The sequence below is a fragment of the Pan paniscus genome, chromosome 2 (genome assembly GCF_029289425.2).
Source record: "Pan paniscus chromosome 2, NHGRI_mPanPan1-v2.0_pri, whole genome shotgun sequence".
Classification (NCBI taxonomy): domain Eukaryota; kingdom Metazoa; phylum Chordata; class Mammalia; order Primates; family Hominidae; genus Pan; species Pan paniscus.
Genome location: NC_085926.1, coordinates 124,739,535 through 124,756,430, shown reverse-complemented (window position 1 = coordinate 124,756,430; position 16,896 = coordinate 124,739,535). Strand labels below are relative to the sequence as shown.

General features: G+C 44.3%; 1 protein-coding gene and 1 pseudogene across 8 annotated transcripts in view; one reads left to right on the top strand and one right to left on the bottom strand.

Annotated features, from left to right (window-relative positions):
- CHCHD6 (coiled-coil-helix-coiled-coil-helix domain containing 6) overlaps positions 1-16,896 on the bottom strand; it is a 260,690-nt gene that overhangs the window by 127,509 nt on the left and 116,285 nt on the right. The gene's annotated exons all lie outside the window — the stretch shown is intronic.
- LOC103785504 (protein RCC2-like) overlaps positions 12,422-16,896 on the top strand; it is a 54,000-nt pseudogene continuing 49,525 nt past the window's right edge.

The following is a 16,896-nucleotide window of genomic DNA, read 5'->3' as shown; positions in this document are numbered from 1 at the left end:
GCCACTTGGGGAGCATCTAGCACAATACGAGGGCTGTATCTGCCAAGTGCATAACCCAAAGTGATGACTGTGAAGGCAAGGGGCTAATGTGAGGTCCTCCCCACCCTTTCCATATCTGTAGACCTTGGCTGGGGGAGAAATTCCCCTCTTGTGGTCCCTTCTCCTTCTGAGAAGGGGTGTGGTGGCCCTAACTCAGCTGGCTCTAATAATTTCTGGTCCCACACCAGCCCTCCCCCTTTCTCTGGGTCAGACCACCAGGAGGCATTACTTGAGTCCTGTTTCCAAAGATGCTACAAAGTGGAAAGAGTAAGTAAAGCACAATGACACGTGAAGATGGCAGCAATTCTAAGAACCAAAAGACTCTCCAGTCTTCCTGTATCTTCCTCTTGGCAAAGGCAAGAAAGAATACCATTCTTCCTTTGTAAAACAGGCCCTGAGGACTTCACGGCTCAGAATCTGAGAGGTTTAAGCAGGAAACAAGCAGCACAAGTTTGCAGGAAGGATCTTGCCAGCTTTCATCATCTATTCCACAAATATTCAAAAGCAGCTACTGGATAACTGGCACTGAGTGGGATGTTATGGAGATGGTAGAGACGGCACCCACCAAGCCTGCAGATGAAGGTGCTCTGCCATTGCTGAACCAGGGACACCACCCCTGGATAAGGCTAACTTAGAATAAGAAAAGGCAGTAAGGTTCTGGAGAGAGGAAGAGACAGGAGATATTCATTCAACAGCCTACAATAAGTCCTAGAGAAGCCATCATATACATTAACTATTTCATTAGATACTTACAGCCAGAGAGACCTCGTTTTGAATCCCAATTCTGAACCTTGCTAAGTGTGTGGCCCTGGCAGAGCCGCCTTGCCTCTCTGAGCCTCAGTTTCTCTATCTATACTGGGGAAAGGACTAACAGCATCAAGTGTGAAAAGCTCCTGGCACCTCATAAGAGCTGAATAATTGTTAAGTCCTTTTTTTCCTCTTCTTTAATCAACACCTGTTGGCCAAATATTTTTAGACATATTTGAAAAGCATTTATCCCATCTTTTTATCCCTTGCTCCAGGGAAGATCCCAAAACAGTGACAGCTACCACACCCACTGAGTTAGCCCCTCGCACTCCTCACTCAGCACACAGATTACATGCTCATTGCTCACCTGAGACCAACGATCTTCTCATCCGGACATTAAACCAAACACACTCTTCTTCTTGATGGCAGGAGTTGGGGGTAAAGGACGGCTTGAGTTTTCCCTTCTTCAGTATTAGCAGAGTCTCCCCTTTCGCACGGAAATTTAGAACAATTCTGAAGCACACATATTGAGTATGAGCCTGTTTCCCAGCTTGGGGGACACAGGGCCCATCTTCTGAGTCCAACCGTAAACACGCACATTTTCCACCGCACCAGATATCAGCCTGGGGCTGATCGCCTACAGCCCCAGGAGAGACCTCTGTTAATTTAAGCGTGTTCTGCTGAGCCCTGCTGTGTACAAGGTGTTGTGGGCACTGAGATAGATGAAACAAGGTCTCCACTCATCACTTACATCGAGGAGAGAGACATAAAACTAATTGCAATACAGCACTTAAGATATCACAGAGGTGGCAGAAGAGGCAAGCTTGCCCAACACTGCCTTAGAAGGATTGAGTGAGGCCTGGAGAGGAGGCAGCACGCTAGTTAAAGGCTGGCAGGGCTGGCCGGGTACGGTGGCTTATGCCTGTAATCTCAGCACTTTGGGAGGTCGAGGTGGGCGGATCAAGAGGTCAGGAGATCGAGACCATCCTGGCTAACACAGTGAAACCCTGTCTCTACTAAAAATACAAAAAAATTAGCCGGGCGTGGTGGTGGGCACCTGTAGTCCCAGCTACACGGGAGGCTGAGGCAGGAGAATGGCGTGAACCCGGGAGGTGGAGCTTGCAGTGAGCCGAGATCGCGCCACCGCACTCCAGCCTGAGCAAAAGAGTGAGACTATGTCTCAAAAAAAAAAAAAAGAAGACTGGCAGGGCCACCCAGGAGAGAAGCGGGCAAAGCACACAGGGTGCGGCCCCCGAGCAGGCCCTGGTACACTTAGGTGCTGTCCTGTGAGCAGCTGCGCTGCTGCTTTGCTGGAGCCGAGAGTGAGTGAGGAGTGACAGGGAATGAGGCCAGAAAAGGCAGGTGAGCCAACACCCACAGGACCCCAAACATCCGGTCAGGGATCTGGATGCTGTCCTCTGAGTAACAGAGGGACACTCAGAGTTTCACCAAAGGACATGAATATCCAGCACTGCCTCTTCCTAAGGCCAGTCTCTGTCCGTGTTAAAAGTAGACTGCAAGAGATGAGGATAAGAAAACCGTGCGGACAACACATGGTTTAGACAAGACACAATGAGACCGGAAACCCAAGTAGCAGCCGTAAAGAGGCTCCATTATGAAGAGGAATTAAAGTATGAGGAAGAAGGTTTCTACCCCAAAGAAAGGTGAACAGAACACTGGTAGAGCAGGGGGCGAGGAAGACAGCAAGTTCTGTTGTGATCGTGCTGCCCACAGGGCACCTGGGGTCTCCAGCAAGAGGCACCCAGGAGGAAGATGGACTGTGGGTCTCCCCAGGCATGCAGGGTGCATGGCAGCTGAAGCCACAGGGTGAAAGCCTGGCTAAAAATGCCTGCAACCCTTCACTAAGTGCGCCCTAAGAAGCTCTAAAGAGGCATAAGATCCAGAGGCCTCCTTTTAGTCTTCACAATCCAGGTGGGGCCCAGTGGCATATAATGACACGAGGTGGCCAACACTAGCATGAACAGTGAAGTGTCCACTTTCCACATGGCAGAAGAACTCCTCCCACACCAGCCCTCCTCTTAGCTCAGGCTGCTACCACAAACACCACACACTGGTGGCTTAAACAACAAACATGACTTATTTATTTATTTAATTAATTTATTTTTTGAGACAGAGTCTCACTCTGTGGCCCAAGCTGGAGTGCAGTGGTGCGATCTCGGCTCACTGCAACCTCTGCCTCCTGAGTTCAAGCAATTCTCCTGTTTCAGCCTCCCAAGTAGCTGGGACTACATGTGCGTGCTACAACGCCCAGCTAATTTTTCTATTTTTGGTAGGGGCAGGGTTTCACCATGTTGGCCAGGCTGGTCTTGAACTCCTGACCTCAGGTGATCCACCTGCCTTGGCCTCCCAAAGTGCTGGGATTATAGGTGTGAGCCACTGCACCCAGCCAACAAACATTTATTTCATCACAATTCTGGAGGTGTGAAAGTCCAAGATCAATGTGCCAGCAGATTTGATGTCTGGTAAGGGCTCTCTTCCTACTTGCAGACAGCCACCTTCTTGCTCTGTCGTCACGATAGAGAGAAAGAGAGCAAGAGAACTCTTGTTTTTTCTAATTCCTATAAAGATACTAATCCTACCATGGAGGCCCCACCCTCATGACTTCCCAAAGCCCCACCTCCATGTACATCACACTGAGGATTAGGGCTTCAACATACGAATTTTGTCAGGACACAAACATTCAGTCCATAACATCTCCTGCAGAAATAAGTGATAGATTCTAGACAAAATATAAAAAACAACCCTCTAAAGGCCCTGGAAAATGACCAAAGGCAAGCAGAAGTTGGAGGAGAGCTGATATGTGGGAGCAGGAAATAGTACCAGGTGAGTTTCCTGTTTTTATGGGTCTTACCTAAGAGCTGGCTTCATTTGGTGTCACATTGGGAGGCTAGAGATCAAACAGAAAACCAGAAATCTGAGTCTGAGGATGGCGCAGCATCTGGAGAGTGAGGGGGAACTCCCCAGAAAGGAGAGTTCCACAACCTGCATAGAAACTCTGCCCTAATCTCTGGCTGATCACTGAACTACATACATATAGGGCAAAATTTGTGGTATGCAATAAAAACGGTCATTAGAGGGAATGTGGTAGCTTTAAACCTCTATATTAGAAAAGAAGGTGCCAAATCTATGATTTATAGTTTCACTTTAAGAAGGTTTAGGAAATAACCCCAGCTAATTAAACCCGAAGTAAGCAGAAGAAAAGAAGTAATAAACATAGGAGTGGAAATCAATGAAATCAAAAGCAAACAATAGGAAAAAAATAAAGTCAAAAATTGGTTCTTTGAAAAGATACACAAAATTTATAAATTCCTAGCCAGAATGACCAAAACAAAAAGGGGAACGCAATGATCAACAGCTGGAATGAAAGGGGGGACATTACCGAGTGGTACAAATAGTGCAGGCTCCTGGGAGCAGAGCTGCTAAGATGACTTTGAGGAGGGCCTCTCCTGAAAGGCAGGTAGACCCTGGACTGAAGGGGTACTGGAATAAACACTTAAAATGTTCTAATGCCAACATACATTCCCCCTCCAAAACAGGATGTTCCTCCTTCTCACCAAAGATCACATGGACTCCCTTGAGGGCAATCATAAGCAGAGGCCCCAGAGATAAACCACTGGTGTCCTGTCCCATCCGACAGGACGGGTCTGCAACACAGAAGCCCTGCTTCCCAGATTTCAGAGTGGCCTCTGTCCAGGCCTGATTTGCCAGCTGCGTCAGTTCCGGGAGCCTCCCGTGTTCCCTCACACACTCCCTTTTACTTAAGTTAGCCAGAGCTGATTTCTGTTGTTTCCAACCAAAGAACTCCAACTGATACTGGAGGCCTGGGCATCCCCAGTCAGGACAAAAAACAGGGACATGGAGTACAGCACTGAAGCCAGTGGGAAGAGAATCAGCCAAGGTTGAGTTGCTGGGACCTGTGGAGCATCCAAGAGAAGATGTGAAGTGCACCACTGGTTTCATAGGGTAGAGCTTTGGCAGAGTCCTTAGCTTACAGAAGATAACTGAAACCACGAGGTAAGATGACATTTCCAGGGAAAACACACAGTCTTCAAAGAGAGAGGCTGAGGATGTAAGCTTGGGGAGCCCAACCGTCATGGTGGGAAGGAGAGGAGGATGCACCGAAGAGACAGAGAGGGACAAGGCCAAGGAGTTGCAGAAGGGGACCAGGAAAGGCTTCCCAGAAGAAACGAGACCTGAGACTTGAAGAATAAATAGGAGTTAATAGGTGAAGGATGTTCAGAGGGGCACAGGGAGGAGAGAGCCAAATAGGAGGAAGCTACAGTGTGCCATGAGAAGGGAGCAAGAATTTGACATTTCTGAACATGTGCTCTGGGCCAGACCCTGAAGAGAACAAACTCTCTGGCTTATTTTCTGCAGCCTCCCTCCACTCCACCCCTGCCCCACCTTGCTGGGATGAAAGCTTGTTCTCCTTTACTTTCCAGGCTCAATTAACAGCACAACCATTCATCTATATCTTTTTCTTGCTCAAAAATCCCATTCTCCTCTAACTTTGTAACAACAATAGTGATTGGCACATGGTGAAAGATCCCAGATGACAGTGGCATCTCAGAAGACTTCACAGGTTCTCCATGTCAGAGCCCAAGAAAGGTTAAAGAAGGTGAAGCCCTAACCCCACATCCCCAAGCCATACCAGGTTGTTTCTGGAACTGTGTTCCTGGAAGGCACCCTAGGGCTGCTGCAGCACAAGGCTGATTGGGCAGTCAGATGGGCCCTCCATCCTTCCCTCCACCAAGGCAACCTCATGTGGACTTTTCCTGCTACACACTCCTGAATCATTCTTTCTATTTCCCATCATTCATTCTGGCTCAGGCCACATCAACTGTCTCCCAGATGACGCATGGCAGCCTGGAACTGCTTTCATCCTCCAACCTCTCTGTGCTCTGGAACACTCCTCATACTGCAGCAAGAATAATATTCCCAGGACACACATCTGATTGTGTCATTTCCTTGCACGAAGCCTTCAATAGTTGCACAATGCCCAGAGAATAAGGTCCAAGCCTTCTTAAAATGGCTTTTGAGAGCCTAAAGAATCTGGTTCTTGCTCACCTCTCCAGTGTCATTCCTCCCCCTTGCCTCCAACTTCTTTGGCATCCTTTGACATGCCAAATTCTTGCTCTCACCTCCTGGCACACCATAGCTTCCTTCTACTTGGTTCTCTCCTCCCTGTGGCCCCCCCCAAACATCCTTCACCTGTTAATTCCTATTTACTCTCCAAGTCTCAGGTCTCATTTCCTCTGGCGGCCTTCCCTGGTCCCTCAGGCCCACACGTCCTTTCTGTGGACCAGAGAACTCTCAGTTTCCACTGTCACTGTAGTCACTGGCTGGATCTTGTCCTAATTCTGCAAAAATTGGCCACACTGTGGATGTTGAAGCTCGGGGTCATGCCAAAAAGGAGGCCTTAGTAGTAGATTCCTATTGTCAACACAGTGTGGTGACAAACATCTGTTTAGGAGTCAAAGGACATGGTCTCTAGTCTCCACTTTTATTATTAGATATATATATATAAGATCCTACATAAGTGACAATCTCTCTAGGCCTCAGTTTCCCCATCTAACTCAGGGGAATAATGATGCCTCCTTCTGCCGCCATTACAAGGACACAATTATATAACACACACAGAGAGCCTAACATAATGGTAGGCAAATACAAGGCAATGACTATTAGTGTCTCCTCACACACAAAACAGGAAAGGGAACTTACCAGTAGCTAGCCTTCAGAATATGAAAATACCCCTTCTCTCTACTTACTGAATACTTGCTACTGCCAAATATGAAGATAAAAGCTTCCTCCTGGGTCCTTGCTGTCCAAATACTCACAATCCACACATGACTGTATTTATAAGACTGCATAGGTAAAAGGCATCATCATAAAAACTTTTCACCAAGGAACTCACCACTTATAAACTGGTCTCCAATAATATATTTCCACCCATCACATCAGCCTTTCTAAGCCCTGGACAATGGAATTATGTCCATGCAAGAGAAAATAAAACCAAGACTTGTTTGAGAAGCCAAATCCTCTTCTGGAATATCTTAGTGTTGGTGTTACCTTGAATCATTCAAATAAAGGCTTTACCCGGCTACTTCATTTGATGAAGGGGGAAGTTTCTGTGGAGATTACTTCTTGAGTATTTTTATTAGCAGGTCTACCAAAATCTAGAATTATGAAAGGAGACATCCTGTGGGATGATAGAACACTACAAAAAATTTGGAGAGAGTCCTTCAGAGAGAAGAAAATGATGACAACTGGAAGCACAGAATTGCTAGAAAGAAATAAACAGCAGTGGAAAGAGTAAACGTGTTTGTTGCATTGTTCTGGAAATGGTAACTCACAGGTTGTTAGACCAAATTGAAAAGAAGAGAAAGACAAGTTATATGCTATCTGCAAGAGATACACCTTTAACTATAAAGAGCGTGAGAAGGTGAAAAAAGGATGGAAAATGATACACCATGCAAACACTAAAAGAAAGTTAAAGTAGTAAAGTTAACATTAAAGTAGACTTTAAGGGAAGAAGTATCACTAGAGATAAAGAAAGATATTTTACAAAGACAAAAGAATCATTTTGGCACAAACATATAGAGTCCCAGATTTATATACATCTAATAATTATTTGCATATTTATTATTTAAAGTAAAAGTTGACAGAACGGATGGACAAACCCACAAACATAAATGAAGACTGGATACTCTGTGACTGATAGCAGACCAAAAAAAGTAAGAAAAAGAGAAAATCTGAATGACACAATCAAGTCAACCGAATTGACATATACAGAACACTACAACCAACAACTGTAAAAACAAAATCACGTTACTTTCAAGCGCAATGGAACATTTTCCAGAACAGAGCATATACAAGGCCTTATGATAAAACACATCCCAACACATTTCTCTGAAATCATACAATGTATATTATTTGAGTACCATGAAATTAAACTAGAAATAAATAACAGAAAGATAGCTATGTAACTATAAAAGTCCCCACACTAGAAGCAGTATACACATAATAATATATACCTCAAATTAAAAAAAAAATCAAAATAGATTAGAAAATATTTTGAGGTAAATGATGAAAATGTGATATACCAAATTGTGGAAAAAAGCAAAAGCTGTGCCTAAAGGAAAAATTATAGCCTTAAAAGACTATACTAGAGAAGAATGGTTTAAAATCAATCTAAGTTCCCACCTTGAGAAGTTAGAAAAAGAACAGCAAAATAATGCCAAAGAGAATAGAAGACAATAAATAGTAAAGGATACAAATCAATGACATAGAAAATAAGTGTACAATTAAGAAAATCAAGAAAGTCAGGCCGGGCATGGTGGCTCACACCTGTAATCCCAGCACTTTGGGAGGCTGAGGTGGGCGGATCACCTGAGATTGGGAGTTCGAGACCAGCCTGGCCAACATGGTGAAATCCCGTCTCTGCTAAAAATACAAAAATTACCCAAGTGTGGTGGCGTAATCCCAGCTACTCAGGAGGCTGAGGCAGGAGAATCAATTGAACCTGTAAGGCAGAGGTTACGGTGAGCCGAGATCGTGCCATTGCACTCCAGCCTGAGCAACAAGAGTGAAGGTCCGTCTCAAAAATAAAACCAACATTTGACTTTTTTTTTTTTTTTTTGAGACAGAGTCTTGCTCTATCACCCAGGCTGGAGTGCAGTGGCATGATCTCGGCTGCCTCCCGGGTTCAAGAGATTCTCCTGCCTCAGTCTCCCGAGTAGCTGAGATTACAGGCGCGCACCACCACACCCAGCTAATTTTGTAGTTTTAGCAGAGACGGGGCTTCTCCATGTTGGTCAAGCTGGTCTTGAACTCCCGACTTTAGGTGATCCGCACACCTCAGCCTCCCAAAGTACTGGGATTACAGGCCTGAGCCACTGTGCCCGGCCAAATGTTGGTTCTTAAAGATTTAAGAACCAGCATTTGATAAAACTCTCAGCAATAGAAATTGGGAATAGAAATTCGATAGAGTATCTAGAAAAACCTACCAGCTAACAACATAATTAATGATGAAATATTGAACATTTCCCTCTTATGTCCACAATTAAGAGAAAAATATGCACTATAATTATTTTTTATTTTTATTTTTTAGAAACAAAGTCTCACTCTTCACTCAGGCTAGAATGCAGTGGTGTGGTGATTATAGCTCACTGTAGCCTCAAATTCCAGGACTCATGTGAACCTCCTGCTTCAGCACCCTGAATAGCTGGGACTATAGGCACGTGCCACCACACCCAGATAATGTGTGTGTGTGTGTGTGTTTTTGTTTTTGTTTTTGTAGAGATAGGGTGTTGCTATGTTGCCCAACTGGTCTCAAACTCCTGGGCTCAAGCAATCCTCCTGCCTCGGCCTCTGAAAGTGCTGGGATTATAGGCGTGAGCCACCATGCCTGGCCACACTATAATAACTTCTATTCAAAACTGTACTGGAGTTCCAGCCAGTGGAACAAGGTAAGAAATGGAATTCTTAAAATTCCAACCTTTAGAATGGAAGAAAAAAAGTAAAATTGGTAGGACTTTTAGATGACATGACTATATATGTAGAAAAACTTAAGAACTACACAATACATGAACTAGTAAGTCAATTTATCAAAGTCAATACATAAAAATCAATTATATTCCTATATACTAACAAGAAATAAAAAATTAAAAGCAATAGTATTTTCATTAGCATCCAAAAATAAAACCCTTAGGAATAAATATAACAAAAAAATCTAAGATCACTACAGAGAAATATATGAAACATTGTTGAAAAGCCCTGCACAAATGGATATACATATAATGAACTGAAAGACTCAAGAATGCTAAGATGTCAATTCTCTACAAATTGATCTATAAATTGATCTATAGATGTTAATCTGACAAGTTTGATTCTGAAATTGATACAGAAATACAAAGGACCTAGAAAAGACAAGATAATTTTGATTTAAACAAAACAAAATTGGCTGGGTGTGATGGCTCACGCCTGTAATCCTAGCAGTTTGTGAGGCCGAGGTGGGAGGATCACTTGAGCCCAGGAGTCTGAGACCAGCCTGGGCAACACAGGGAGATACCGCCTCTACCAAAAAACAAAACAAAACAAAACAACTGGCAGGATGTGGTGATGTGTGCCTGTAGTCCCAGCTACCCAAGAGGCTGATGTGGGAGGACTGCCTAAGCCTGGGAGGCTGAGGCTGCAGTGAGCCACAGTCATGCCACCGCACTCCAGCCTGGGTGACAGAGTGGGACCTTGCCTCAGAAAAAAAAGGGATGAATATACAAGATATACAAGATAATTGCAACTACCATAAAGCTACAATAATTAATAAAGAGTGTTACTAACACAGATCATTTGAACTAGACACAGTCTAGAAACAACCCACACATACAGAGTCAAGTGATTAATGACAAAGGCCCTCCTGCAATTCGGTGAGGAATGATTGTTTTAATAAATTGATATTCCTACCTAATACTTATATAAAATTTAATTCACAGTGATCAGAGACCTAAATGAGAAAGATTTAACTGATCTACAGATTCAATACATTTCCTATCAAAATCGCAGCTGCCTTTTTGTTTTTCAGAAATAGAAAAATCCATCCTAAAATCCATAGAAAATTTCAAGGAATCCCAAATAATCTAAATTGTCAGGGAAAATAAACAGAAGTAGAGGACTCACATCTCTTGATTTCAAGCCTTACTATAAAGTCCAGTAATCAAGACAGTGTGGTACTGGCATAAGGACATAGAGATACATGGACTGGAATTCTGAGTCCAAAAATAAATATAATCAACCCTTATATTTACACTCAATTGATTTTCAACAAAGGTGCCAATTCCACACAATGAGAGGAAAAAAATAGTCTTTTCAACAGATGATGCTAATAAACTGAATTTCTATATGCAAATGAAATAAACTAGACCCCAACCTCACACCATATACAAAAACTAACTCAAAATGGATTAAAGACCCAAATGTAACAGCTAGAATTATAAAGTTTTATAAAACACAGGAATCCATCTTCATGACCTTAAACTGGGCAATGGATTTTTAGATACGTGTTTTACAAAAACACAAGTAACCAAAGAAAAAATAGGTAAGTTGAATTTCATCAAAATTAAAAACCTTTGTGCTTCAAAACACACCATGAAGAAAGCAAAAAGTTACCCCATAGAATGAGTGAAAATATTTATGTATCTAATAAGGAACTTGTATCCAGGACATATAAAAAATTCTCCAACTCAGAAATAAAAAGACATATAAACTAATATGGGCAAAGGAATTGAATAGACATTTCTTCAAAGAAGATATATAAATGGTCAATAAGCACATGAAAAGATGTTCAGTATCACTAACCTTAGAGAAATGCAAATCAAAACCACAATGAGATACCACTTCACACTCACTACAATAGTTATAATCAAACAGACAGACAAGAACAAGCATGAGGTGGGATTAGTTATAATCAAACAGACAGACAAGAACAAGCATGAGGTGGGATGTGGGAAACTGGAACCGTCATACACTCCTTTGGAAAACAGTCTAGCAGTTCTTCAAAAATTTAAACTTAAGAGTTATCATAGGCCAGGTGTGGTGGCTCATGCCTGTAATCCTGGCAATTTGGGAGGCCAAGGCAGGTGGATTGCAAGGTCAGGAGTTTGAGACCAGCCTGGCCAACATAGTGAAATCCCGTCTCTACTAAAAATACAAAAAATTAGCCAGGGGTGGTGGGCACCTGTAATCCCAGCTACTCGGGAGGCTCAGTAAGGCAGGAGAATTGCTTGAACCCAGGAGGCAGAGGTTGCAATGAGCCAAGATTGTGCCACTGCACTCCAGCATTATCATATATCTGAGTGATTCTACTGAGAAATTAACATGCAAGGGAATTAAAAATATATGTCCAACTAAAACTCATTTGTAAATGTTCTTAAACAACCCAAATGTCCATCGATTGGCAAATGGAAAAAATAAAATGTGGTCTATCTATACAATAGAATATTATTCAGCCATCAAAAGGAATAAAGCACTGATACATGCTACAATACGGATGAACCTTGAGAATATTATGCTTAGTGAAAGAAGCCAACCACAAAGGCCACATATTGTATGGCCTTAAATATTTACATGAAATGTCCAGAATAGGCAAATCCACAGATACAGAAAATACAGCAATGCTTTCCATGGGTTAGGGCTGAAGGGTGAGGGGGAATTACTGCTGATGGGCATGGGGTCCGTCTGGGGAGTGATGTAAAGATACTCTGGAACTAGAGAATGGTTACTGGTGCACAATTCTGCGAATATACTAAAAACAATGAACAGTACACTGCATCTCCACTAGAATAGTGAACATTAAGACAACTGACAGCAGAAAATGGTGATAGGAATGTGGAGTACATTACTGGAGGGAAAGTAAACTGATATAACCACTTCAGAAAAATGTTCAGCAGTATCCACTAAAGCTAAAAGCGCATATACTCTGAGACCCAGCAATTGTACTTCTGAGTCTTTACTTTCTCAATAAAAGTGAAGGCTTATGTCCACCAAAACACACACACACAAATATTCATAGCAGCATTATAAATTGTGGTATAGTCAGGCAAGGAAATACTATACGGCAATGGGAAAGAACAAACTACTGCTAAACACATGGGTGAACCTCACAGACGTCACAGAGAGCCAGAAAAACCAGAAAGCCAGGAACACTGTCCTGTACTCTTCCAAGTCCACAGAGCGCAAGAGCAGGCAAACCAATCCGTGGCAGCAGAGGTCCAAGTAACGGTTCTCTTTGGAGAGTAATGATTAGAAGAGGGTCCTCAGGAACCTTATGTCATTCTAGAAATGGTCTATATCATGATCCAGGTCATGATTACACCTATGTAAAGAGGCTGTGATTACACCTATGTAAAGATGTGCAGACCTGGTGACTTAAAATTTACGTGTTTACTGTTATACCTCAATAAAATACATATTAAAAGAATATGTTGACCAACCACTGTGGCCAGAGAGGCCAAAGAAAGAAAATACAGCTCCCATTACAGTAAGTGTCTCTAGTGGAGATGGGCAGTTTCCTGGAAAAAAAACAGGTCATGGCATGGGACAGGATAGTTATGGCCTCTAGAGGCATCAATGAGAGCCCATCAAGAATATACAGTTAAGTAGCAGAGCTGAGATTTGAACCCAGGTCTGCCTCTGAAGCTGGTTCTTCCCACTAAGCTACAGTTTCCTATGATGAAACAAAGCCCAGACAGCTGACCAGACAAAAGCCTCCCAGGCTCCCTCAGTCAGTTTTTCCGAAAATTTCCTTATTAGCAGAGAATTCTCCTTCAGAGCAATGTCCCGTAATCTTGAAAGCCAGAATTTTAACCCGGGCATGCTGCCTTTCCATGTTCTCTATGCCACAGTGACTCCAGGGCTTGTAGGTCCAATCCCCGCTGTGTGCATACCATCAAAAGCAAATGCTGACATGCAGCCAGACGTCCATTTAGAGACCTATTTGCCAAGAGTCTTCTACCAGGTGTGGCCACTGATCATCTCAGTCAACTCACAGACGCTGAGGGCTAAGGATAGGACAGCAGTTTTCTGGAGGGCTGTGAAGGCTTGGCCAGCTGGCTTCCATACCTCCGTGGCAGTCATTGCCTGGCTATGAACTACAGTCTGACGCTGAGGGATAGGACACTCAGGACTGTCATACTGCTGCATGCATAGCTTCCTCATAGGAAGGACCTAAGAGGTGAACAAGTCTTTTTCTTTGCAAAGAATCTTCTAGCTTTGCCAGATTCCACCATGTTACCTTCATACAGCATCCAGAAACCTGGCTGGCGAGGCACTCTGATATTAGACAGTGGGCAAGGAAGGTCAAGCTGCCCAGCAATAAGTCCCACATACCAATCTGGGATTGATGGGCTCAGAGAACAGCGGCTGTGCACTCCCGGGTGGCTGTCAGAATTCAGGCCTACTGTGCCTGCCCCTGGTCTCAGCGTAGTTTGTTACCAAACAATCTGGAAGAAAAGCCAGAAACCAGGAGCTTACAACCCCGCCTTTCCATCATGAAGCAGTGTGGCAGGAGTTTAGAGTATGGGCTGGTTTACAGAAAGGAAGCAAGTGTCTGTCACCCATAGAATGCATGGGGTGGGGACAGCCAGTGGAAGCGGAGGCCCCTATAAGATACAACAGGGGTTGCTGCTATCATTCTGGCAGCTTCAAGCTGACCTGCTGCACTGCTCCTTAGCAAACATTCACTCATCCCTCCACAGTCGCCACGTAGGCCTAGGAGCAGATGCAGTGGGCATGCACACCACAGCCCCACCCGCCGCTGTCCCAGTCAGCTGCTCACATCAGGCCTGCTTTAAACCCACTGCCAATGCCATGAGGCCTGTTGCAGGAGGAACCGAGGTTTCACAGACAACAGAATCAGATGATGGGGAGATGCAAAGGGCCAGGACTGCTGTTTGATGATCCCCTGCTGAGAAACAGTCCTTGGTAATGAGGCCCATTGCCTTTCAGGAAGAGACCTGCGGCACTAGGTAATGGTGGCCAATCCACTCAGCATCTGTGGGCAGGAGAGTTCATCTTCTTAACTGGAGAAATGTGAAGGCTACCATGTTGCCATGGTGATTCCTATTACAGAATACTGGGCCCCATACAGACAGGCCATCACTCCATATGCCTTCGCTGATTTCCTCTTAAAAAATACATTTTAATATAGAATCAAAACCAGTGCAGGTAACAAACAAATGAAAGGCAGAGAAGCAGGCTGTCTGTCACTGAGGGGATCCGGTCACTTCTGGGAGACTTAGAACTTCTGGGTGGAACGCTTACAACTCTGCAGGAGTTTACAGAGCACAGAACCTCAGCAAGGGACTGGGCTCGGCCTTGTGGGAGACAAAAGTCAAATGCTGCCAAAGTATATTTATGGAGGAAGAAGAGAAGCTCATCTGCAAATAATTATTTAAAAGGTGGAAAATACTGATTTCCACCTAATTTAGGGCTACGAAATGCATAAACATTAAGAGGAGGAAAAGAGTCTGTCTAGTTAGGAAGACCAGAAAGAGCTACCTAAAAAAAGTGAGGAGGAAAACACTGTGACACCTCCCCTGCCAGACTTTGCTTTACAGGCCCCTCACTCAGTCCCAACATGGCTGCGGCCATCACCCAACTCTGTGTGGAAAGAGGCTCTGAGGGAGGTGCTAAACTGTTCAAAGACAGCTGGGTAGTGGCCAAATCAGGATTCGAACCTAGGCTTTTCAGACTGTCCTCAGCACACTCTATAGCCCCCAGGTGGTATGTAGCCTAACCCAGAAAGAATGAATTTCAAATAGAAAATGGGGAAGAAGAAGTAAGAAGAAGACATTCAGGGCTAGAAGACATTCAGGGCTGACAGCAAAGAGTAACAGACACACAGAGACACCACAGTCCTGGGCAGAAGAGGGGAAGACAGGCTGAGGCAGGAAGTCATGAAGGACAAGAGTAAAGTTCAGAGGCCGCCAGGTCTCAAAGGGCCTCGAGTGCTACCTACGGAGCTAGTAACTGCATCAGGTTCAGCAGAGGGAGAGTGAAAACAAGGCTATGAACAGTCCAGGTGGAAAGCAGCTGATAGCCCCTCATGGACTGTGCCCTGCTGGACAGACTTGTGCTGGGGTGGGGAGCGGGGGTTCTGCAGGCAAAGGCCAGGGCCACATCAGAGCAGGCACTTGCAGGCTCAGCCTTCTGTGGATGACAGCACAGATGTGGGGCAGGGAAATGCACAGTCAGCTGATGGGGAAAGGAAGCCAGGGTCTTTATTTGGTAACTATCAATGCCCTAGAAGTGGCTCTCCAACATCTGTCGGGAAAGCTTTTCATTTAAAAAAAAAAAAACAAGGCAAGAGGAAAATCTATCTGGCAAAACCCCAAGGTACTCAATTGTAAAGAGAAAACAACAAAACTGCACTCCTCCTTTCTACAAGGATCTGCTGGCTTCTAGCTTTCAGTCATTAAAAGAGACAGGCAAGAACATTCTGCAGAGGTAATGGGCCCTGAACTCACAGGATATTATCCACCTAGCCCAGAGAGAGCAGTCGGCGATTGTTTAAGGTAAAGAAGCCTCCTTACCCTTGCAAAACAATCCACAGCAGGGCTCCTTTAAATAACAAGTTCCTATGCAACCATAAAAAAGGATGAGTTCATGTCCTTTGTAGGGACATGGATGAAGCTGGAAACCATCATTCTGAGTAAGCTATTGCAAGGACAGAAAACCAAACACTGCATGCTCTCACTCATAGGTGGAAATTGAACAATGAGAACACTTGGACACAGGGTGGGGAACATCACACACCAGGGCCTGTCGTGGGGTGGGAGGAGCGGGGAGGGATAGCATTAGGAGAAATACCTAATGTAAATGACGAGTTAACGGGTGCAGCACACCAACATGGCACATGTATACATATGTAACAAACCTGTACATTGTCCACATGTACCCTAGAACTTAAAGTATAATAATAAAAAATATATAAAAAAATAAATAAATAACAAGTTCCCCTGGTGCATGTGAAGTAAGACTCCATTCATGCTCCCCAACACTGCAGGTACATCTGCTCAAGACCAAGCTCATGGGAACCTTCTCTGTCCCTCGTCCCTAATGTGCTTTCAGGCTGTAGTCCCTCGGGCCCATACTCAGCACCTGAAAGGGTTCACAGCCTCTGCAAGCCAGACCCTTCCTGAAGGGACGCTTTCCTGGCAATGACAGCTGGCTGGCTTAAGAAGTCCAGTGCTGAGCGCCTCTGCTCTTAGCAAAATGTGGGTTGTGAGAAAGCCAGTTCATGACACAAAAACAGAGCCAAACAATGGCTCTATAGCCCCTACAACCACCTGGCTGTGGCTGCTTATGTTTAAGTTTAATCAGGATTAATATGACAACGCCAACGAGAAAGCGCCAAGCCCATGTGCCTGGCTCAGTGCTCAGCTTCCATCATTCCCCTGACATTCCCAAGCACACAGTTTGACACTGATGCTAGGGGAGATATCATTAACAACAACACTCCTCCTCTTGGACCTCGGGGAGGTCCTGGCCTAGAGGTGGGTATGGACACATAGAAGGAAGGAGGAGGAAGATGCA